Below are 23,933 nucleotides of genomic sequence, written 5' to 3'. Positions count from 1 at the left end.
AACGTAATGCCGATTGAGTTAATCGGAATATAGGATGGCAGTAAAATACATCGTCCCAGAAAATTTATGTAAAACATTAAAGAAGGTAGAAATTTCACTGATATTGCTGGAGAAGACTTCTCCACTTAAAAAAGCAACCCAAAGTACGACACTGCGACTGTATAAGGTGTTTATCTCATTTATCTCATTATCGCACTACACACAAACGCCCCTAAGACATAAAATCTGTTCAAAAATGACTAAAATCTCTTTGTTTTGTCGCGAAAATTCGGATACGATTCTACAATGTACAGTGATGCCATCATTACACAGTTCAATAGTCTTGCCAGGTTCCGGTGGGCTGGCCATGTCATGAGAACTCTACTAGCCGATCAAACTCGTAAAACCTCGTGAGGTCATCCAATTGGACAAAGGAGGTTTGAATGACCGAAGATTAGATGCATAATGCTCAGATAATTCTATTTGAACAACCTAAGTCCTCAAAGTCGTCGTAATGCTTGAAAAGTTAGCTATTGAAACTTAAAAGGTAAGCGATGACTAGCTTTCCGAGCTGCACACTGGTCTCATTACAGTGCAGCAAACTAGACTTGCTAGATTCGGATAGGCTCGTCATGTCAAGAAAATGACACCAGATAACTCACTTCTTGCAGTATATGAGGCCTTCCACAAAGAATGGAGAGAAAATTAATCAAGTATTTCTACAAAGTTTTGACTTTTTTTATTCATAAAGAAGGGCCTGGCCGTATTTCTTGCATTGCGTATTGACTTATTATCAACAAGAAAAGGCAACTTTTACCAAAAATTATGAAACGAAAACAAAACGAAATTCAAGCAACAGGATAAAGATCAAACTTTATCCTTGGGCCTTATTCATATCACATCAAAAACCAGATCAAAATCTTCTGTGAAATAAATGCAACCTTCTGACAGCATAATCCAACCAGACCATACATTCTGAGACGTTCGAAAGCACTGTTCCTTCACATCACGCCTCAGCTGCAAGTAATGCGATAAAACATCATCCATTGTATGCAAAACGCATTTCCATTTCCTGGTGTTAAAAACTCTTGCCTCGTGCTTTAACCACCAGCCAAATCACCAAAGTAGCTGGCTCTGTTGAAAGTCCATCAACCTAATCGCTTGCCTCGATCATGTTTTTTTCCCCGGGCAGGGATCCAGCTGCCGCACGATGCAAAGTCGTTTAGAAAGGCGAAGAACCAGACGATGCGCGCTGAGGATGTCCATCAGTGGCACAGAAATGCATACACATCCATTCCGCCGGTCCGGTCCATTGGCTCATCTGCAGTTTTGTTGCAATAAGTGGACATTATGTCATCGTAAATCATCGCGAGAGTTTTATCGGGATGGTTCCCGCGATTCGATGGTGTGAAGGAGAGAGAGAGAGAGCGAATCGTGGTGGTTAAAAATCACTACAGAATATTAGACGACGGTGGTGGTCGACCGTGCGTCAAAAGCCACAGCCAGCAAGAGCCAGCCAGCCAGCCAGCCAGCCGGTGCAGACATAAGACAAATGTTACGCACACCGTCTTCGTTTTGTCCACCGTTTAGCGAAATGATGCCGTGAGCTGATGGCTGCGAAAGGAGATGAAGAAGCTTAAATATGTATGCAGAAAAATGCATCACCATGTGTTGGGAGGGAAAGCACCGACCGGCCACAGAAAATGCGCCCTACGATCCCGCTGCAAAACGATGGTTTGCAAGGCATCATCGGCAAAGTACGCCGCCAAGTGCATCATCATCATCGGGCAGAGAGATCTGTACTGCTTTCGAGGAGAAAGAGTCACTGATTGCATTTGCGTCGAGTTGTGTTGAGTCGGGCAGGCAGCCCGTCGTTGCTGCTGTTGAGATAACTTATCACAAACAGTGCATCCTATGTTCCCGGTTTGGTATTTTGGATGCTTCGTTAGATCGTAAAGGATGGTTGGCTCCTTCGCATGCAGTCCCATCAACCCCCAAAAGGAGCGACTGAGAGAGAGGGAGGGAGCTAGATAATAGTGTATAGGAGCCAAGGAACAAAAAAAAACACACAACCGAGAAACCACCAAACTGTTGTTTTGTAAACTGTATACGAGCGCGCCTAATTCTCCGTGACAACTTTGTCATCCACTCGAGCAAAACCGCTCGGGTGAAAAACGCACGTCAGTAGCAAACGGTCGCGCGTCATGATGGCGTCGCGTTTGCGTCGCGCTGGGTGAGAGAACAAGTGCGCCCGTTTTTCCACGCTCAAACTCGACGCGTTTCCTGGCAGTGGGCCGCCAAACGGTCCTGCAACAGCAGCTAAATTGTGATTACTTTCCAGCACGATGTATGAACGAGTGGTTTTGTGCTTTTGATGCTGTTCCTAGAGGGGTTTTTTTTTCAGTTGGTGCGAGCAGCTCTCCATGATGCTCCGGAGCCATTTGTTATGAGTAAAGTTTAAAATTGAAAATTGTTTACAGTAAAATGCATGCGGCATGCCGTTAATAACCACTTGCGGGAAGGCTATGAATTTTAGAGTTATTAAACGGAGGAAACTAGCAGTTTGGGGGGGAGAGTTTAACTATTTGGGTCAAAAATAAGGAAATTTACTTCAATATTCACGGTTTTGCAGTTAGTGGCCGGTAAATGAATTATTTTTTAAGGGTACAAGCATCTAAATTTGATTTATGTTCGATCAAAATATTCAGTTCGCCTGAAAGTATGCAATTGGTGAACGCTTTAGTTTTACAGAGTATTCCGAAGTTTCTTGACGCGTTTTTAAATATTTTTGTTTTCGTTCCACAATTTTTTGACGTTTTTCTAGATATTTTTGTTCCCTTTCCGATATTGTTAGGTTTCGTTTATTGTCTTCAATCTCACTTTGGTACGCTGCAGTTTTAGGCAAATTTCTCTCAATTATCAGGCATTTGGGGCATTATCAGGGGCAATCAGGGGCAATTTGAGGCATTATCAGGGACTACTTGCTAAAATTTAAAGATAATATGTTATTGTTTTTTATTATTTATTATTCAGTTTTGCTGCAGAACACATGCTTTAACGGCACCCAAAAGGTGACATCGCTAGTCTTCACAAGACAAGAACGAGTATAGAATCCTGTTTGGACCGTTTCCCTGTACAAAGGACTCAATACCCTTCTAAGAATAAATTTAAGTCGAGAGAAGCCAATAAATATATTTCAAGAAGGTTTACAATTTTAAACATGTTAAAAATCATACAAGGAATCTTTATTGGCTGGGTTTGGCCTATCGCGTTAAAAAATGCGGGACAAAATCAGCAATATATGGGAATGTATTGAAATATCTTGGCACAAAAACAAAAATGACTGCACATGCTTAAAAGAAGCAATGGAAATGCTTAGAAAATCATCGGGATACCCTGTAATTCTATCTTCAGGCTCTGATGGAAACTTTATTTCAATAACGTAATTGGCAATGTCATCTCTTAAAACTTTTTAACTATTCATAAAGCAGCTAATATAGTTTTCGAATCACCAACTGTACACCAACTATTGACTTCAATTTTGAGCAATAGCCAATTATTGCCAATGCACCAGAAAAATAACCATCCATTCTGATCGGCACCACTGCCCAGTCAACACTAATGGATCGAAAATAATCCTTCGCAAACATCCCAATCGTACTAAATGTGAAAATTTACACCATCATCAATATCGGCCACACTTCGGCCAACCCTTTTTCCCTACCGTCCGAACCCCACACACTAGCGCCAAAACCACGTCGTAATCACATTAACACGAGGCGCTAATCTGTAATTTATTGACCGATGCATGAGTTCGAGAAATCCTTTTGCCCGAGCCTCTGTACTGGCGCGGAACAAAGTCCGGGCGATGTGTCGAGTTCGATAAATTTCCTACACACCAACGGAAACCGATGACAGCTACAAAAAGCTTGCTCGAGCTCATTTTAAGCGAAATAGCTTCCACCAAAATCGTAAACAACGGTCAATTATCTGATTAGGAGTTTAATGCCAAAAATGGTTCGAATAGTTGAATAGCAAACCATAGAACCTGAATACTCCGAGCAACAACAAATGGTAAGCTGCTTCACTTGTTTTTGAAGTAAAAATAGAGGGTGAAAGCATAAAGGAAAACATTACATCCCACTCATGTTTCTGTGGCAAATTTGGCCAGATTTTACACCAGCTGTTACGATGCCGGTGGTGAAGTTCATCGTTCGCGCTGTCTCTGTGCTTCTCGGGGGAGAGTGATACCGTTGCCGGACTCGCCCATCTCCCATGGTCGCCATGGTGTCCCATTTCATTTGCCAACAACCATGTACACCCGGCGGATGGCGCAATCGACGGGAAAGCCATTTGTGTTTGTTTGTGTTTAGCGCGCAAACTTTAAGACCCACAGATTATCCCCGAACTCCGGGGAATAAAATGAATCTTTTTTTTTCGAGCATTAACCTGGAGATGTTTGCGTGTCAGCTTTTGTTGCTTTTCGGCGTTAAAGCTAAACACCCTGTTTTCTTCTTGACTGGCAGCTTTGACGTATCGCCTGGGGAAAACATTTCAAACGACTAAAACAAGCTTTTTGTTTTCAGTAAGCCAGTAACATTACAAGGTGTTGGCGATATTTGGTTTGAAAATACATCATTGAAAAAATACAATACATTGAATACATCTTTGCAAATCAATAATTAATCCGGTAATTCAATTAGACCTCCAACTTCTGAACCTTTGATCCTGAAGCTCATCGAGTTTAATGTCAAAATCAAATGTAGCTCATAACTCCTGAAACATCCCCGGCTATCATCAACCACTGACTACAGAGCAATACATCAATCCACAACATGGAGCGAAATAATTAGCAGATGTACGTCGAATTGGATTACTAATAAATTTTCTGTCCTCACCGTACACCGGTTTGACATTTGCCAGCACGCGGGAAGCAGCTGACAGCTACACTAATAAGCGTCAATTAAGCAGCCCAGCTTCTTGGAACCTTCGCGCCCAAGGACATGTCGGGCTTGAGGTGAGTTTGTGGCCGTTTGTTTTACATTTTCCAGCCTAACGCCCACCGAAGAAGTGGTGCTCCGGTGGTTTGCTTTTTCAAGACATCAGGCCGTCGTCGCAGTCGAAATGGGCTGAGTTATTGTACGGCCTTCGGAGGAACCTTCAGGCCGATCAGTTTTCCTATCGGGTGGATGAACTTATCGGTAAAGTTCAATGAATTTCAACGACGCTGGTTGCTGGTTGCTCAGAACCTTGATCACGAGTGCTTTTAGCTTCATTGCAAGCTAAAGAGACAGCTGAAGGATGTGCTAAAGCACTCGAGATTGATGTTTATTCCACTTGTGGCGTCGTTCAAACTATGCCGGGCGAGTATACCACCAAACCGGCCTAGTCTAGCCTGGCGGGACGTGCTTTTCGCCGAGTCGAGAAAAATCAACCACTTCGGAATATTGAGGAACTCCCGAGCACTTACAGAGTACAGTTTCCCCGTTTACTATTTTCCTGTAGGATGCGCCCCTGGGGGCTAAGTGAAGTGTGATGGGAGCATGTTTTATTTATGAGATATTTACCGAAAATAAACCGCAAGCAATCAAACACGTACCCATCACACCAACACACTTCCCCACACACGGCGCAATCATTAATCTTTACTCCTTGAGGAAAATCGACGAATATGCTTTACTCCGAACGGAAGCCGGTTATTCATGAAAAAGCCCGGTATGTAGGAGTTTTGTTTCGATCGGTTCGCGACTGATTGCTTGATAAAGATGCGTTACGCCAGAAAAAAAAAGGGTAGAAAAAGAAGCACACACGTGCCGTATTGAACGTTTGCACCGGCTAAGCCAAGCAATTAAGGTCACTTATGCAACGGCTCACCACCACGTAAACATAAACCTGAGCTCGTTGAAGATGGTTCCATGAACGCAGGTACCGGTTGTCATTGCGAAGTACACATCTCACACGATGGACACATCAGACGAGGCAATCGCAAGGCAAAGGCTGTTGACAGCCACTGCACGGTCTTTCGAAGCAGCTCGGGGCGCAAAGTAAAGCGTTGAATTTATTAGACGCTGCTATTGAAGATGGCAAGCGAGGAAACGTTCGACCTATCGATACGGGGCTGATTGTGAATGGGTGATTTGGAGGGATGATTTGTTGGGTGATTGAAAATTGAAGATGCATCGGTGACAACTGTCTGGGAGGGACTGATTAATGATAATGTTTCTAATTATGGTTTGACTCGACTGACTGACTTGTAGCTGAAGTAGCAAATACGCTGAGCAAACATTGCAACACCAAAACAACCATTGTTAAACTCGGATATTAGCGAACAGATATCCGAAAGTACCAATCGTTTAAACGACAAACGGGGAGCTTTCATCATGGCAAAGTAAGGTTAGAGTTTTTCTAAGCCCTTACACATCTTGAGAAAGAGGAAGATGTCGTGAAGAAGAAGCTCAATTAGCTGACGATTTACTTACACAGGAATATCAATTCGTGTATAAGATGATTACAAAAGCGTTGAAAGGAAATTAATACTTGGACAGTGGTGACTACCGCGAATATACGAATACAAGATGCTTGAGCTACTATTGAACTAAGTTGAACTACTATAACCCAAAGACAAAATATCGCTTTAATCCTAATGTAATCCTTCAAGGCTTCTTTCAGAGTTTTCTGCATGAGAATGGCTGTTGCTTTTCTCGGAAGACACATCAGGTTTCAATAACCTCACTACAGTTATCCACATGAGCTATAGGTTTTTTATGTTTCTGGGCGAGGTTCTAAGGGAATAGGACTTTCTCCTTTTGCTCTTCGTGATAACAAATATTCTATTTTATAGTAATACTCCTCTGTTTACATTTCGTGGTCGACCTCGTGGGAGCTATCTCAACAATGACAAAAATATTGAATATCAACTTGTAAGAAGTTTAATTGCATATGATGTCCGACATTAAGGCTACACGAAATTGCTATATCTCTAATCTAATCTTACATACTAATAAGAAATGGGGAGAGATGTGATTGGAAAGACCAACACAAGGATTTACTGGGCGTTGTTGATTAGTTGGGTTCGGAAAGTGGTTGCTGAGATATTAATGTCGAAGTATTCGGTCAAGCTATTAAACGATTTCATCTCAAGAAGAAAAGGATCATTTTGGTCGTACGTAGTGAAGTGAGATGAAATGTGCAGAGGACGGTGGGAATTGAGGCGACGACTGGGGACATGGAGGTATGTGAGAAAATGTACTTCTTGGCTAACAATACCTAGGCAGCGTTTGCCATAATGTGGCCTAGGTGCATCAGAATGTCGATGCAATGTGTTGATGGCAATGCGAGTAAATATTCTCTCGACACTTACTACTCTTCGGAAGGCGGTGACACTAGCCATATTGAAGTTACGCTCTAACCCAGCAGCAACACGGTGTACATTACACGGTAAAACATTAGTGCAGTTGTTAATAGGACTCTAGGCACTGAGGACAAACTTCTTTGGGGTACTCCAGGTATGCCAAAAAATTCATGGGACCAACCAAGAACTACTAACTATAGGACAGTAATGACGTTTAGACAAAAAGGTCCGGAAACAACTTAAAAATGGGTCTTTAAATCCTAGTTTGTTAAAGACTACTTTTCAACAAGCATGGTCAAAGACTAAATTGAGCATTTTATTCTCACCTTTCAAGAAACACCAATCACACTAAATAACTCCGACTATCGACAATCTGTAACATAGTTGATAAAACAAACTTTTGCCTCTTAAACATAGTGTATTTACATGTGGAATATTAGGTCAACTTTATCTTTCTTCGAAATCCAGTGTGTATTAACATACTGTTCTACTGGTCTTTTTTGCTGTACTTCCAATGTCTACGCACAACACCTGGCACGCAACAACAACCCCGGGAACGGTCGTACTTACCCGCGAAAATGTATGCTCTCCAGCGATTAGCTCAACCTGAAACGATAACAGTAAAGATAGGGAAACATTATTAGCATGGAAAACGAATGCCACCTATCTGAGGCGTGCGGTCCGTACGACATTAAACGCGTACCGGAGACGTAAGCCATGGAACGTTAAGTATAGTTTTTTTGTTGCCTTTTCCTTATTTAATTTGTTTCCTTCTGGGGGACCACGGAAAACACGAACGGTCGAGCCGAATATTCATGATGTTTATGACGCAAACACACACACATATCCAACAAGTCTGGTCCTTTTGCCAAACAAATCGACTGAGGCTTTGATATGCATCAAAACCAACCCCTCCGAAGAGGGATGCTTTGCTTTTGCGTTTCACCAATAATGTTTTCCCTTAATAATCAACTACAGCGCCAACTCGCTTTAGGACGCACCCCCAAAGGGAGAATTACAATCCCTCCCACGAATGTCCAACCGGACATTACGCTGTGGTGTACCAAGTCTTTAATTAGCATTCTTCGACTCTGCTTCCGGTCCGTGTCTTTGCAGAAGGCTCCCCCAAGCAAAACACCCCTCAGTCGTTCAAAAGAAGGAGACAAAAAAAATCCACAGCACACGAGACGCAAAGGACGTCTTCGATAAAATGTTTACTGCTTCCGGTGGAGCGTTTTGGGTCGCACGAGCGTGTGATGTGATTATTTCTCGGGAAGGATGTTTCCTCACCGAACCAAACGTGCCGCACACATCTTGACGTCCCGTCTCGTCATTGCTCGCAACAAACCACCCTCACCAACCCAGTAAGATGGCATCCGGTCCGAACCTGGACGGAAGCGGAAAACGATAACGGACAGTTTATTGTCCTTGGCCGGGAGCGATATTTTTGGAAAGTTTATGCTTCCCCATTGCCGTACCATTGCTCCAGGGCCGACGCCGGGCGTCGTTTTGTCGCTTGCCACATCTGATGTTTTCTGACGAACTGCTACTACTGCTACATGCGGCTCATTAGCCCTCATTACCGGAGCGGCGATCACGACGGACTAGGGTGGTAGGATGAATGTCACGTGGAAGGCAGAATGACAATCGCTGTCAACATGTTGATAAACAACACTGTTGCGCTTGGGAAAGCGAAACGATAATAAAATTTATTGTGTTCTTACAAATTAAGTAAGAAAATAGAAATTTGTATGTTTGCCTGATAACGATACCACATTATTCAAAGAATATTGTTATTTTCGTTGCTGTTTTCTGAATATAATAACTTAAAGACTGCTTGATGATAGTTAATCGATGCGATATTGAATAATCAAAGCAATATGGCCAGGCAGTTCTTGATGAATAATAAAATTGAGTTATCAGTCAGGAAGTTTTTAAATCAAAATATCGTGTCACCCACCATTACCAAACAGATAATGCGATAAATAAAATTTTCAATGGACAACCAGTCAGCTTTTCTTGTAATTTATATCTAGTATCTAGATATTTGTCACAACATCAAGCAAGCTAGAAATGACAGACAAAGCAAAAGAACCAGAAGAGGACCACTTTATACCATTTAGCCAAATATTCAGTACATGTTCTTATACTGACATCATATACTAAGATTAAGAATAGTATGCGATCAAGTAGGTCTAATACTTCAACACTGTTACGCAAGATGGCGCTAAAATAGTGTAATTTATAGGAATGTTTGTAGTTGAAATCTTTTATTAATGTACAAAGGCTTCTATAAAGAAAAAACGTACAGCTATAGTAGCGATTTTTCACCGTTAAAATTTATGTTCGGCTATGGGAGTGTATAAATTGTATAAAATATATATGCTAAATCGGTTGCATGTTTTTTTATCTTGGCTTCTATAAAAGCCTTTAAGCTGCCAATAAATCTATAAAAGATTTATTATAAAAAAAATTATTCGTGGTAGATAAGCCTCATAAATATTATTATTTTTGTTTACTTTTATTCATTAATTATAATGGTCCAATGCCGTATCGTCAAACATCATAAATATAATGATTATAATTTAATTGCGTTACGCTGGTGGCACAGCTCCATCGTACGGTTTTTCACGCAAGGTTTTATGTGGGATTTGACAGATGAATTTATCGTACGATATTTCCGTACGATGGAATAAAAAAAAAATTCTATCGTACGGTTTTATCTGTCAAATTGAACTCGCTCATATAAATCCAGAAATTGAACGAAGAAGATTGATTGCTGATGAACAATCACGTTGATTGTTTGAGATAGCATCGTAATATCGAAATCAATGCACCCAGAGATAAACACAGCGTCTCAATAATGTAGAATACAAATATGTTTTGTTCGAAACCATGAATACCCACCTCAACACCTTGACTTGTAAGAAAAAAAATTCCAATTAATCCAAAGGTTCAATTAAAAATTGTAATACAATTTTTAAGCACAGGACGGAATGATTACAGCCGATCAATTTGTTTTCTTTATGCCGATGTGAGTAAACATAACCTCACAAATCTGATGATGCAAATGTGTTGTTTATATGCATCTATCAAATTCAGCGTGAAATCGTAAGGTAAAATCGAAAGAGCTGTGCCAGAACTTGCGTAGTGCATGACGACATAACATAACATAACATTCATAAATATAACATTATTTGGCGTTTGCATCAACGGTCATTTTAAGCTTTATTTTTTGGAAGACTTTAATAGGATTCACATAGATCTGTTGGAGACTTTTACAAATATTTTTCTCCAATTAAATTCACCTAGTTCATTACCTAGACCTAGTTCAGACCTAGTTCATTATTTTGAAAAGTTCTTTTGTTTATTTTTAAAATATTTTTTATCTTACAGAGCATTGTGGTAAAATAAGTGACAGCGAAGCTTGTCTTCACATAGTAGAACTAGGTCTCATATTCCACCCAGACCAAATTCCCACCGCAATGAGGACTGACTGGCTATTCAAGTACGTGGTATTATTACGATCCTAGATCTTCAATCCTTTGAGCAACCTTTAAGCATATTAAGCCAAATATGGCGGGCATGACCTGAGTAGGTTCACTAACGCAAATAAAATACGATTTATTCTACAAATAAAACATTGCAGTTTATTTGTTGAACCACTTACGCTTTTAAATTACTCTTTTAACTCATCTTTAAGTATTGTTTTTACTTGATGTTTATGATTTTGATGTATTATTTTGCAAATATATTATGTTTCTTCATATGTCTGAAGAATGCAAGCCAGACAAACAATGTCGTCGTCTTTTGCCCCAAATATTCACCTGATTACGTACGCCACGATTGAACGTTCCGGGAAGCGACAGCCGTACTTTCTACGCTTACGCGAAGCGAAGAAAAGAAAACCCCAAAACAAAAAAACCGCTAACGTTCGTTGGAATTTCGCTAATAAAAAGATCCCCGGATCCCCCATCCGAAATGTGCGCTGGTGGACGCCGACGACAAAACGGACGGACAATTGTGGCCAAGCGTGGTTGCGAAGGGCCCACGTGGGTAAGAAACGATTTCCTTTTACAAGTGTCTACGACGCAGTTTTGCCCTCCGATTGCTCACCACTCCCTCCCGTGCTAGTCCGTCTTCCCGAGCCAGATGATGATGATGATGATGATGTCTTCCGGTCTACCGGGTACGGGCCCGGGTGGAAGCAAACCGCCACACATTGCCCACATTCCTACCACTGGCAATGACATTATTTTCCTGCATTGTTGCGTTCTTATCGGTTGCCTTCGGAACGCGACCGTAGAGGATGTATGTGTGAGTGTGTGTCTGAGGGCCAAAGGGGGGGAGAGAGAGAGAGACATCTAGCTTTTCCTCCTGCTTTTTCGTTGTTGGTAGGCCCATATACATTAAACGATACATTCGTGTGTTCCTGTTACGATCATTCCAAACCGGCCTTAAACACGTGTGCTCAAGAAATACACCGCAAAAAGGGAATTCAATCTTGCTCATCAGCGTTTCTGTTTTTTTTCTTTTTTTTTGCTGGAGTTACAAAAAAATGTTTGGTACGTTGAAGAAGATGAGATACGAGCAGGGAAGACCACAGGGAAGTAGTAGCTTCTTTCTGTCACAAAAATCTCATCTCGCCGTCCTTGTGTCGTGAGTATGAAAGGCATTGGACGGCGTTTTTTGTTGTGCTTCTTTCGTCCAGTTGCGTTATGTGTTTTAGAGAGTAACCAGCAGTAGTAGAAAAAAAGCGAAATAGCGCGACGGAACAGTAAGAATGGCAACAGTAATAGTAGCAGCAGCAGCAGCAGTAGTTGTTGCTGTGTCGTATGAAATCACACTCGCAAGCGCACCGGAAACATGTCAGCCGGTGAGCCGGCAACGCTTGACAGTTCTCGTCTGGCAGGGAACCGTGAACGTCTCACATTGGGACAATTGTTTTCTCCAGCGGGAGCAAAAAACAAACCCGTGAAGAAAGCTCGGCTATCCCCTTACGACTCCACACTTCCTGCCAGTCTCGACCACCGTCAGCACAATGGCTTCAGCTCGTTCTGGCGCACCGTTACTGTGAGCTAGCAATTTTGCCCGCTCGGTGAACACACAATTGGTTCTGCTACATGGCGGGCTCCGGTCGAAATCATTGTTTGGGTAAAGTAATTTGTCCCGACATGAGAACGTTTTGCGCGCATTCTGCCGCCCAACCACTGCCACCGAGACCACCGTGAAAAGCGTTTTGCAACCGAGAATACGTTCCGCATCCACTTGGAAATACATAAATCTGTCACAAACGATTCTTCTCCGTTGAGTTGGGCTGGTTTGGTTCGTTGGTTGGAGAAGAAAATTACATAAAACACATCGCAGTGATAAATAATAAATTGATTTCGCCTTCCAGCGATCAATCTTTAGTTTGACAAGGCTGCCATCCAAAGGCAGAGTTCCCGGTTTTGAGTGGAATATAAATTTTACATTATTAACATAAGACATGCTTTGCGGGAACCATCTATCCGAAAAAAAAAACATTTGTAAATTAAAATTCAATAAGAAAGGTGAAGGTGAAAGGTTTCACCATGTAAGCCATTTTTGGAAGCCATTAATTAACTGGAAAAGCGTTAATTAACCCCACTCGCAAGGGTGCGTTGTAATTAATATCACTTCTCAGTAGGCAAAGAAATGATAATGAAGCTCAACATCCCGCACGCTCGCATTCGTAAAGCAAACAAACATTACCAGTTAATGGTACGGCTAGGCCAACCAAATCCAGCTTCCCAAAGGCACGCGTGTTGCGGTGGTAGAAATTCAAAAAAAAGCCAGATCGGAAAATCTTCAAAAATATGCCACCACAGTTTTTGCTTTTTTTTGTTTTCAAGCAAACTCCTTTTGCTTACGCTCCTATGTACTCCCCCTTAGCTCATCTTTCTTTCGTGGAACGGAGTTTGATTTTAATTAATCACCAATTAGCAGCAGCATATGGCCACTGTTTACCATTTAATGAACCATCCTTTCCTTTCAATGCTTTAGCACCCGTGAAAAGCGCATGAAGCACAAACACGTACAGAAACCTCGAAGGCATTCTCCAGGGAGCAAAATGAGTTGCTTATTTTTCGTTTATTTTTACGGATTGTTTTTTGCGCTTCCTTGGTTTTGATAGCAAAATTCAGCAGCTCGTTAATTATCACATGCTGAAAGAGTTTATGTTTTTTTTTCTGCTCTTCGTATTGAATCGCTACCGGATTGATGCTTTTTTAATGAAGAAAAAGTTTAAAAAATAAAAAGAGAGCTTCCACGTGTCACATGTCGATGGAGGCGCCAGGTGGTTTTCACAAGGTGAAGATCATTAGCGAAAATAGAGAAAAAATATTTACGATTCTTAACAGCAAAAATCAATGTTCCATTTGCGAAAATCTCTTACACTTATTAAAACACATTTTATCGTTTATTTACAAAAAAAATATACAATGATAAGATAAGTAGAGTTTTTCCTTATTTATTTCACTTAGTGACGGCCAGACCGTATGTCTTATAACTTATATCTTATGTCTTGTATATCTTATAGATAAGTAGAGTTAGTTAGAAATTAAAATATTTTTTCTGAACATTGAAATTTAAATGCCTATTACGGTTTTTTAACCACCGATATCGACCCGATGGCAGATGCGACAACGCGCCGATCTGCACACGGCAGGACCAGGATTCAAGTCTCATTTGGGCCGCTCCCCTACCGTCAGGACTGACTATCCAATTTTTCGGTAATAATAAAGAGAAACTTTATTTTGTTTGAATAAACAACATACACCCGGTCTACTAATGGATTCGCTTATTCTTTTTAATTAAACAGGTTGAAAACAATCGTGTTGCTAACCACATATAAATCCGCAAGTGGAACTATCGTGGAAATGCATTTGTATTCAAACACACATTTTCAAGAACCAAATTGTTTTTGTTTTACTGCAATTTTATCCAATAACGCTGTGCATTATACAAATACACATACTTATCATGGATCATCGTAACATGAAGAAGTAGCGAGAAATAAAATCAAACAGTTACAGTCAAATTAGTTTGCAGCCTTCCATGCTGTTAAAACCCACCTGAAACTTTCCCTTCCAAACAAATGAGTTTTTATGTGTTGGTGTGCATAAAAAACATAATGCTACAAACAGTGAAAAAAAAGGTACCGATCAGAACGATGCCCATTCATCATCCCTCCCGGGGGTGCATTTTCTACGCTCGCAATAAAATATTCTTCCCCGAGACAAATTGTATAATGTGTAATGAAATTGACTAAAAATTCATATCATGCGGAAATTGATTGAATTTCGAATTTCGATTTCAATCAATATGCAAATGATATTACTACCGCGCGCACGGAGCACCGGCCCACCCGATTGGTGTTGTGCTTGAGCGTGGAGAAGAACGACCAAGCGACGAATGCCACCAGGAATGCAAACACGCTACGCCTGTCTTCACCACCGACCGTGCCCATCCGGCGCAAACGCTATCGCCGTTGAGCGCAATTTCAGCACCAAACCGCGGGAATGTGGCTGCACTGTGCCATCTAGCCGGCCGCCCATCTCCGCTTTCCGCTAATGTACACCCGGCAGCGTGTTTGGCTGTGGATGCGTTTGCGTGCAATCGGCAATCGCAAACGGTTTTGTTTGCTCTTTGCGTTTGTAACCCTGTGCAACCAGAGACCACCGAGTACCGAGCGAGAACAGATCGAGGGGGACGCAGCAGTAGCTGTTCCGGGATTTATTCCAAACACTTGCGTACACTCGGCCCGACTTCGCGAAACGAGCGATATGATTCGAATCACGTAAATCATCATCTCGTTTGTCACTCACGGGTACGAGCTTTTTGGGGCGCTTACCGTCGGATGGATCGGAGGGCGTTCGTCGCATGATTGCATCTTGAGCCAGACACTTCACAAGACGGTGAAGCTGTCTAATCTCGGTTAAATGTGCAACCAACCGTACACATACGTATTGGCTGTGAAGGAGCGCACACTGGCAAACAGATGCTGAGGAGTGCTGCATACGGTCGCCGGATGAAGAGAAGCACCGTCGAATGAAGTACACTAACGCAAATCATTTACCGTCAGCTCAAGAGATTGGAGTCGCCTAAATTGGAACGCTGCTGCAAGATATGCAAATCAAACAATAAATGCTTATCTGGTAAAATAAATTTGTCGATTAAGCTTTCATGCGTCTGATACCAGACAACTGGTGTGATAACGCTTGAGTCTGTGTTGAATTCAGCTAGAAAAGTTAAACATCTCAAATATTTCAAGCGGCATGCAACAATGCAAGAAGAACTGGCAATCTCTTCATCAATCTGTTGACAGCACAAATGATCCATTTTGATATGAAAGATTAATTATCACATTGAGACTCTCCTGAGAGTGCACCTATTAATTTGAGTAGTTTAGGTACAAAAATCGTACAAATTGTACACACTTAGATATCTATAATAAATGAAAAATGAGTTTTACTAAGAACGATACAGGCTATCTTTTTTTAAAGTTTCAAGAGTATTAGAATTTCATGCAGACCGCCTCTACAAACGTAGGACTGAAAATTAAGCCATATGTAAAATCAAGTCAAGGTAAGCCAAAAATTGCAGGCAATTGCTTTTCGAAAGTGCATTGTCGGAGAAAAGAAGAGTGCCGGCATTATGAGGAAAATATTTGTTGAAACATTTGCTCAAATCTCTATTGAAGGCTTTGATAGGAAAGCAGCTCTAAAGTTATTATGGAAAACAAACTACACTTCGTAATAAAATTGCAGTACAAGATTTATCTAGCCACTTTGCATTTTAAAAGGCATGTTTTATCGGGTTTTTACATGTATTTCCATTTCGGTTGAGTGTTTTCATTCCATCCGGATGTATTTCTATGGCATCCATGTGATTTTCGACAATCGACAATATCGCAACGCCGCGTAGAACCGAATAGAAGATAATTTTTGCGAATGAAATTTAGTGAATATATTAATTTGATGTTTGAAATGCATGAACTCATTAAAACTTAAGATGTACACATGAATTCACTAATGAACACTTAGACATTAGAATGTACAGTTGAAATTTGGACGGCGCACAGACTCACTCGTATTTCCTTCCACCGGTTACAATCCGACTACCCTTTCAAAGTGAATTTATCTCACAAAAATTGAAAATCAACTAAAAAGAGATTGAATGAAATCCATTAACGCAACGCAAACCGTCGATTGTCGAATTAAAATTTCGATTTTCATAGTGGCATCGTTGGCCAAGCTTTCGCGTGTTTTTTTTTTTCTTAGAGCGATATGGAGACTCACCACGAAAACAGCTACCGACGGGGTTTCAGTTTTCATTACAAATATCAAGTGCACCTCGGGTACTCGGTTACTCGGAAAACCTTCACTACACATTTCAAGCCCATCATCTCATCCGGCTGTTCGACACTTCATTAGAAAACGAAACGGCACCCGCAAGACCTCGCGGCCAACTCGGCAAAGTGCGCTCAGACCGGGCTGAGCAATGCCAAGGTAAATAACACGGGGCCACTGCATCCGCGCGGATCGCACCAGCTCGGTGTGTCGGGCGCGGCGAAAGTAAATTGATCCCAGTGCGGTTGCCATTTGTGTCGCACCCCGCGTTTGTCGATGCGCGATTTCGATTTCGGTGGCCATCGATAATAATTGGAACATCCGTGCTGCGCTATGCCGTGCGTCTCGAGTGGCACACTTGGCATGTGGGAGACAACGTACCCGGGCGCAACAGCATTCACAATCAAAGCCACGCACCGACCAGCGGGCCAAGGGATAGAGCGAAAACTGGGTCGCTGTGTTTGATTGGTTCGTGCGGCTGTAACCTTGCCAGTCGCGGGAAGTGTGTTATTACAATCTCAGCACAGCACCGTGGCAGACACCGATGCACATGGCACCGATCCGATGGTGCGGGTTTTAGAAGTAGGCGATCCTTATTGTTTCTTTTTTTGCCAGTGCAACCCAGTGCGTCCATCTATCGTCGGCAAATTGTTGGAAGCACAAAAAAGGGCAAAGCAATTGAAGTTTGAATTGCTGTGATGACTCATGCAATCGCAAGAGCGTTATTTCGGTTGGAAAATTCTTCTCGAATTCTTTCTCGACTGAATGGAGCTCACATCGACTACCAAAAACGTAGAGAGTCTTTAAGACTCTTTGTGCGTTCCGATCAAAGTCATTTTGTAGAGGATGTTATTGTTATCTGCAGCATCGAGTGGATTGAATCATACACACTCACCCTTTGCTGTTTGGCAGTAATGATAATCCTTTTTTGAACACTTTACTAGGCCCAAGTACACACAGAGTAGGTAGATATGCTCTAGATACGAAGATGCTCTATAAAGAAGAGCTGTTTGAAGTAGATGATATCACGATAAGTATTGATGGTGTAAGAACTTCTATTGAGCAATACGGTCAGGCCGTTCTTTATGAATAAAAAAAAAACTTCTATTGAGTGGTTTTTATTCGTATCTTCCAACGCATTGGCCTGTGCCTAGTCAACTCTGCCATGAATACTTTGAAAATACATTGATAAGAGCAGTAGTCTGATAGAAGACTACAATAGACACATTAATGATCCATACTTCAAATTCTTTATGTATGGCAAGTATCGCTTCATCAGCTCAAAGTATCGATTGAATAACTATCTTAAAGAGATTCTTTAAGTAGAGTAAACAGTAACAATAAACCGATACTTGCTCAATTTCTAAGCATGAAACGACATATGGTCACCGGATACTACAACTTTCAGATATTGCTTTCAGTTTATCTTAGTCCCCCATATTAGTCCCCATCAACATTGGTGCATGCCTGGTTCTCCTTCTCTAGACTTGTTGAGTTTGTTTGCTCCGCTCTTACTAGATCTGAAAGATATAGCTAAACCGAAGGGTCTGGGGTCTGTCTTAGCCAATTGACGATAAATTCCTGTGTTTCATTTAAATTTTACTGTTTGTCAGAAGTTGCCCTAGCAAGTGTGATGAGTCTTCTCCTGTTTCTTCTTTAAGTAAATGATGCTCTTCCCCCATCGAATCATTTGAAGTTTGCTGATGATTAAAAAAGTCTGACCTATATCTGCTCTTGATTCATATAGCTCTCAAGAATCCTCCCTCGTCCAACTTCCCTCGGAGATGTTCGGACAATTTCCTTCTCTTAAGTATCGGAAAATGTTGCTATAAATCGTTTTCGCATTCTTTACATTGTTTTAAAATTAATCCTTAAAGCATATTGTTGTTAATCGTGTAAGTATTATTCGTGACCTTGGAGTTCTGCTCGACGATAAGTTAACATCCAATGATCATATGCATTACAGTATCAACCGTACCTGCAAGGTTTGAGGAATGATCTATCCGATGGCTAGAGATATCCGCGATCTACTCCGTCTCAAAGCTTTGTATTGCAGCTAAGTTCGCCCTATCCCAGAGAATGCGATCATTGTCTGTTGTCCCACTAGTCACGCTTGGAAATCTAGGCTAGAGCGAGTTCAGCGAAATTTTCCTCGGTTAGCTGTTTGATCCTCTTTGATAACGAACGGTGTACGAGTCCAGTGACCAAGGCGACAGTAGCACTGATCTTGACACGACAGGACAGGGGAATTAAAATCCCATCCAGACTGCCTCCCCGTAAAATCAAGTCATAGAAAGCCAGAAATGGCAAGAGACCTTTCAAGGTTGTAGTGCCATGGAAGAAGAAAAAGGATGAGTTCGGTGATCTGCTACTTCCACGCTTTGATGCATTTAACAATGCTATCCGCCTGTTCGATTTACATTTTTCTCCGTAATAGCTTCCTAGTTTCTTTCCACAAGTCCTTGATTCGTTTATTTACTTTTATTCTTAGTTCTTATGGTATTCTAAATCGGCTCAAGCCTATTGAATGATGGTTAAGTTTAGGTTAAGTTTAACTCTTTTAGTACCTACATGGAGCCCTAAAGGCGGATATTCGTTTTAAATAAATTAAATTAAATATCTGAACTTTAAACTCATTTTTCAACGTTACTGAAACCATAATAAGAATAGGACCTGCCTTGACTTAATCTCCAATTCTAACTTCAACAAAACACTTCATCACCTAACCTCTTTGTTTTAAGAAATATTCAGGAAAAAGTGCCATTTTAACTTCCACAAAGAAACGCTCTCCTAACAAAAGACACATAATACTGAGCTGTTCATAGAATAAGCTCTGAATCGCTTTCCTTTAGCACTATCTTCCCTGAGCTGAAGCACCAACGGCGGAAATGAGATCATTTTACAACGATGGATGATCCCCGGTCCAGTCCCATCCCCGTTCTTCTCCCATTTTCCACATCTCTCTACCTATTTTCCTATCATTCACTCAAGAATGCATCCATCACGCTTTTCCTTGTATTAATATAAGAGAGAAAAAAGCAGACGAAAGCATCCTTCCTTCCCGAGGCTACACTTGACGGTGACATACGGGGGGCCATAAATTTTGCCCGTCAATACCGATGATGAGTTTTTTATTACCGGGCACTGCTAGTTATCCAGGTTCCACGAGCTGGAAATGGATTAGCTTCTCTTTTTTCTTCCCCGTACATCCGGCAAGCTCAAGCTCTCGATCGAAATTGATGCACAAGGGGATGTACTGCGCTGCTGCAAGAACGCTAGCGTGGAGTTAATTTAATTTCGTGTGTATTTTTCTATATTTTTGCTGAAACAGATACCAATTGAATTGAGCAGGGTAGTGCACAACACAAATAAAAACATAAAATACTCCAGCTTTCACTGGGAACAGGGTTCGTATGAGATGTTTGAGAGGATTTGATCACAAAATTAATTAAGCGGATTTCGTTCGGTATCGCTACATAACAGTCAGGTTAAAAATCAATTTCAATATTTTGATTGAGTTTATTTTTTTAAATGCAAATAAACGTGTTTTGTTACGCTGTTCCACATCCTACCATCACTACTCACTTCTGGGCAGTTTGCATTTCTATTGAATGTGCACAAATCAAGTTATTTAGACATTGCACGGAGCTTAAGTTGATGGCTTGTTTTGTTCGACGACGCCTCGCTTTTCAACAACTATTTTATTTCAAATAAAGCTGATGCCATCATTTTAATATTGAATTTAGAAGTTTGGTGCTGCTCCATCAGCTTCCAAAAGCTTCAACATGTGCTTCAACAAAACGGTTAGATTTATCTAAATCGACTGCTGCACGAATGATTTATTGAAAAAAAATTAGAAGACTATCTGGGGTGGTCCGGTGGACGAGGCGATAATGGTGCCGGTTTTCACACAGCAGGACCGGGGATCAAATACCATCTACTCTACTTTGCTTCTGGTAAAATCAAGTAATAGAAGCCACAAAATTGCAGGCCGAGACCTCTCCAGTTTGTGGCGCCAACGTAGAAGACGATTCTACGTAAGATGCAAACTCAACCATGGAGTGGAGCCGTTAATAGTTAACTGCGATTTAGAGTCGCTCAGAAAGTCAAGGTAAGTCATCGCTTTTAAAACTTTAATTTGAATACAAATCTTAACACAGTCCGCTTTAGTGTGCGACGATTCCGACTCTGCGAAGGATTAAATTGTTTCCCAGTAAGTAAGCATCCTAATCGAAACCTCTACAACAAGCAATATTACGACGATTAGGTGTTGACCAAACCGTATGGCTGCATTTTAATGGACGATGAAACCGACATGAAATCCGAGCTCAAACCACTTCCCGGGTTTCATTTCATAAGGCTTCTGCTCGCGGAAAAATGTCTAAGCCATTCAAATTTATTTTCGCTGATTAATTCGCAAAAAATATTATTTGACAAGGAAATAATAATTAGGCACTGATGAAACAGATATTGATGAAAAAGAGGAGCTGTTTCCAAAAAAAATGGTGGAATTTACTGACCAAAACAGTCCTAGAATTTCTTGGAAAACACGATGATTAAAGTTTTATATATTTTATTTAATAACAAATGAAGTACTTATCTCTGTAATTATGAAGATACACGTAATACAAAGTATATCATTTCTTAATGAACCAAGCTTTATAGGACCTTTTAACCAATTACTCAAATTGGCAGTTGATTTTCAAGCATTTTTAAATTCTTTGCAACCGATAAATTATCTCATCATAAAAAGAAAATTGGAGCCCAAGTGCAACTTAGCCGAATGAAGCGATTAAAAAGTCCAAGTTCATGTCCAGATTGTTTGTTCACTAAATTTTCTTTTCTATAGAGCATCTCCCACCGAAAAATGGGTTACATCTTCAAACACTTGCCCTTCAATTATGCTCATAAACATCAAACCTTGGGTGCGAAAGGCCTCAACAGATTAAGCATTATATTGAGGGTCTGGCTCAAAAATGTTCGGGGGTCTTAAAAAGCCTCCAACACCAAACACACCGTCGAAGGGACTTAATTATGTGCATACACATTTCCCATAATCTACACCATTATAAGCACAAGTTTATTAGCGCCCTCGCCATCCTTCTTGACCATCGTTTACGTACCGGATCCATCCCGAGGTGAAAAAAACTGCTCTTTTGGGGCAGTAGCAAATTAATATGAATAAATAAAAACTCACCACGCTTTGCACTCGATGGTCTCTAATAAGAGATCAAAATTAATGCACTAAGTGTGTTTTTCGGGGGCTACTTTCGCTTCTGCTGCATCCTTTCCAGAGCACAATACACTCTTGGCTCTAAATTCTAACCCAACCCGCCTCAAGTGGAGAAACTTCAAACCTTTCTAACCCACGGTAACCCGAAAGTTAGCTTCCACCGTTCACCACATTCGGCCACTACCCTTCGGCAAAAAATACGACCCATCGGTTCCACTTTCTGCCGGCAAATGGTTCACCCTTCTAAAAGCATGGAAAGCAAAAATTAAATTAAAACTCATAAAGTGTGCACTAAGCCTCGGGGCAGGATTAAAAGATGCTTCGCCGGGAGGGGGGGGGGGGGGAGGCCCATTCACTCTTACGGGGGTTTACGGGATCTCCTAAAGGATTTTCTGGAGCCCTCGCCCCCCAACTCGCCCTCACTCTCATGCCTTTGCGTCATTAGCACCTGAGCATGTGTACGTGCACACGTATTTCTTCGTTAAAGTCAGCCATAAATTGCGAAGGGTTTGTGCTGCTAGCACAAGTAACGCACGCCTCCCGACGCGCCAGCAGGCTGAGCAGGATAAGTCCCGGGGCATCTTCTCACTTTGCTTCTCACTAACGGCGGCGCATTAATGCGAATATCTGCTAAACCGTTTATAGTGCACGTCCAGCACCGGGGGGTGCCGTGCAGGGCAGGGGGCAAGAAAATTCCAATTAAACCTTTTTACGCCGTATAAAGCTTACCCGGATCTTGGGCACAGCCCGCCTTTTGCTAGCTGTGGAATCAAATTATTTGAATCTTAAGCTTTACTTAGTCCGAGAATCCTGGAGGGAATTTGATAGCGGCACGCAAGGTTCACGCGACACCATTTAACCGTTTTGATTCTGCTGACCGAAAGTTTCCGAGCTGTTGTGAAGTCAGTCAGAATCAGTGATTTTTATTTCTGGTACAAATAATTAAAGCAGATTAAATGGCTATAACGTGAGGAAGTCAGGGGATCCTACGAGCTTACTTTGTGGTTAGCTGCCTTAATCTGAGGTACCTTGGACTAAGCCCAAGTCCAAGGGTGATATTCCTGTTTTAAAATCAAGATTTTGCATGATTGTCTAGAATAAATAATTCAGCCCAACCTTCTTATCTTACTAAAAATTCTGAAGTGTTGTCTTTGGTGAACAAACACTTTCCGGTTTGTTCAGAATAACTCCGAAACATTAACAAATCTTTGATCTGCGCCAGGATCAAAAGGAATACCATTGAACAAACATTCGCGCACTGCTCCAGTTGCAATCAGTGTGTGCAAGGTTATCTTCATAGCAATCACCTCCACGAGCTCTACCTGTACCTCTCTCATCCTAATTCCGATACTTTTTCCAGGAAACATATCAATCATATCGTAAATCTTCTCATGTACATTCATTAAGCCTCCCTTAGGATAGGCACGTGTCATTGCGCGCGTCAGGCAGTGGGTGGAATATAAAATGTTTACCATCAATTATGGCTTACGGGAACAGCATCCATCAGCATTAATTTGGGCGTTATCGATGGTTTCCCGACCGACACGCGTAAACAACCTCCCCAAATCCGTATTCCAAAATCCTAGGAACCACCTGTCCGGAGATGACAGCGAGGTCTGGTTTTGGGAAGGGTGTATTACCTTGCGGTGAATTACAATTGTAAATTTAGCTTACTTCCTTCTCGTTCACCAGTTTGGGCGTGTGTTGCTTTATCAGCACGTTATACGTTATACGATAGTGTCGAAGGGGACCATATTGGAGGCACACGGTTAAGGAACCGCTGACGAAGCCTCGGGGCGCGATACTTAAATATTTCAGATTCTTTGCCACGAAACCCGACAGTAGCACGAAGCTTATTGAATAGATCACTATCAGCGTAATGTGTCTTTGAAGCGTTCAAGTAATATTTGGAGTTAAGGTGAATATAAAAACATTAATAACACATTGAACAAATAACCCGAAAAACTGAGGCTAAGACACTCTCGGGCACATTGCCTTT

The 23,933-nt window shown here is 41.4% G+C and overlaps 1 protein-coding gene across 8 annotated transcripts in view; it reads right to left on the bottom strand.

The window, feature by feature from the left end:
- The window catches only part of LOC118506108 (proteoglycan 4), a 146,494-nt gene that overhangs the window by 41,219 nt on the left and 81,342 nt on the right, over positions 1-23,933 (bottom strand). For all 8 annotated transcript variants that reach the window (XM_036042795.1, XM_036042794.1, XM_036042798.1 and 5 more), the window contains one exon: positions 7,901-7,936. The gene's annotated coding sequence lies outside the window, so the exon portion shown is untranslated. The remainder of the gene's footprint in view (positions 1-7,900; positions 7,937-23,933) is intronic.

This window comes from Anopheles stephensi, chromosome 2 (genome assembly GCF_013141755.1).
Source record: "Anopheles stephensi strain Indian chromosome 2, UCI_ANSTEP_V1.0, whole genome shotgun sequence".
Lineage (NCBI taxonomy): Eukaryota > Metazoa > Arthropoda > Insecta > Diptera > Culicidae > Anopheles > Anopheles stephensi.
The sequence above is the reverse complement of the archived record's forward strand: the minus strand, read 5'-3'. Positions and strand labels throughout refer to the sequence as shown.